Below are 2,401 nucleotides of genomic sequence, written 5' to 3' on the forward strand. Positions count from 1 at the left end.
GAGTTCATAGCGGATACAAATGCACTCATGTACAAGGAGTGGAGATCCCCGATTACGAACTGTTCTCAGTTCTCTTCCTCTTCGTCCGGATACATCCATGTAAAGTGCCTCAATGGGCATGTGTGCAATACATTAATAAAACGCCTTCAGCCAATAACACCTTCTCATAATTTTTTCCGTAACGCCATACTTGTAGCTGGTCCTATATTATAGGCCATTTAATGTACTTTCTGGTAATAAATGGACTTCCTTTCTTCCTCACTTTATAGGCGACACATTTCTGTCAGTGCATACCCAATGCATCGCTATGACCCAAGAAAAAAGGCACTGCTCCATTTGTGGAATTTTTTCCTTCTTGCAGGGAATTTGAGGGATAAAATTTCACGAAAAGGGAATTTTTGTGTGAAGTTTCAGGAAACTATAGAAACCCAAATTGTATTTCAAATTAACGACTTTTGGGAGCTGGTGCAGCGCAAAAAGAGCTGGAATAGGGAATATTGGGTTTAATTGACGAAATTTTCACTTGCAGCACAAAACGTCGCTGCGTGAGAAATATCAGCGGTTTTCTACCACCTTTCGGAATAAATGCGGACTTCGCTCCTGAGAGCGGAGCTGTAAGCAACGCAGATTCCAGCGTCCTCTGCCTGACTTGGAGCTTAATATAGCCTCAGGTAACTTGTTGAAATCCTGCAGCGTACGTTCAAAAACCTTCTTCTCCAGCTCAATTGATCGCGGACTTGACAGAAAATAATATTGATTTTTAACTTTCGTGCGCACATTTCGCGTGCTACCTTTCCTTTTACGTGCCTCGCTGCATCTGTTCAAACATGCGGTACTTGCGAACATACACACGATCGAGCTTTTCTCTTCCTTAATCTTTCCTTCTTCCTTCCTTTTTTTCTCTCTTCCTTCCATTCTCTCTTTCTTCCTTCCTCTTTTTCCTTCTCTTATCTCTATCTTTCTTCTTTACTTTCTTTCTTTCTCTCTCTCTTTACCTTCTTTCCTTTGTGTCTTCTTTCTTTCTTCCTCTTTGCCTTCTTTCTTTCCCTCATTTGTTCCTTCGTTTCTCCTTTCCTTTTCCTCTTCTTTCTTTCCTTTCTCTCTCTCTCTCTCTCCTTTTCTTCTTTCTTGCTTTCTTTCTTTCCTGAACTTGCCGGCCACCTAAGATAAGATAGATTCAGTGCAGATGTGGTGATCACAACAATGTTACTTGACACAGAAAAATGCAAGCTACAAAATTTTTTAAACAAAAATGGATGATATTGTTGCCGCTTCAAGAGCGAGGAGCTGAAAAACACATACATCAATACGCCGTAACTTTCCTTTTAAAACTGCTAGAGCCTTCAATACAGTGCGTCATTTATAATCATTTATTACTTTCTTTTACTCTTTAACAGCAAGCGTCAACCCCTCTTTCATTTCGGAACACCAGAAACGAAACGAACAAACAAAACAGGCCCACTTATGGAAGAGAGCCCCCGGGGTTGCTTTCTCACCACACGGAGATAAATCTGCTGCACGCAACTTATTCCGAGATATTTGCGAGCCTCATTAAAGAAACAGGATTGTTCAATACCAAAGTGGGGAGTCTCGAGCACTGAGTAATTCACTGTAATTAATTGCTGCCAAGCACGGCACAACGTTGAAAGCTCCGCTGTTTTTGAGAGCGGCATGAAGAAAGAGCGCATCCATAAGCAGCAGTGGCAGCATAATTGAGGCTGGAGTATATTTTAAGATTAATCCCCTCCCGTTACAGTTTGTCAGGAACTATACTAATGAGACAACAACGTGAAGAATAAAAGCACGCACAGCCATGAAGCAACAGGAGGCGATTAGAAAGGAAGCTTCTTACGAAACCATAGCTCATTCTGCGCTCCCGTTCAATACTCCGCTGGCAACGTCAATTTAAGCAAAAATCATTATTTACGGACAGCTCCGAGCACGCAGATTGAAAATTCTGAGCTGGCTTAATACGAGAAACACTTGCAGGCGTGGCTGTTGCTTTGTAGCTAAAGCATGAAGAAGATAAGGTTTGAAGTATAAAGATAAAAAAATGTGAAGAGAAAAGAATGTAGTCATACAGGCGAAACTCATTATAACGAAACTGTTTATAACGCAATAATGGATTTAACAAAGGAAGGACGATTCCCCTTGGAAGCTCAATCAATACGTGCTATAAAGAAGTTACGGCTATAACGAAGTAATCGCCAGGCCTCTTCAATTTCGGTATAGCGAGGTTCAAATGAAGTACTTTCAGTCATATGCCGCACCGGCATTGACTACAGGTGCGGAATGTCACGAAGAGACATATCTTTCTTTGTGTCACATGTTGCCGTAGTTTGTTCGTCGTCATTGGAAGAATACAAAACGGTTCAACGCTAATGCGATAAACTGCTCGAAT

Source organism: Amblyomma mixtum, chromosome 1, assembly GCF_055824585.1.
Source record: "Amblyomma mixtum isolate Tamu chromosome 1, ASM5582458v1, whole genome shotgun sequence".
Taxonomy (NCBI): Eukaryota; Metazoa; Arthropoda; class Arachnida; order Ixodida; family Ixodidae; genus Amblyomma; species Amblyomma mixtum.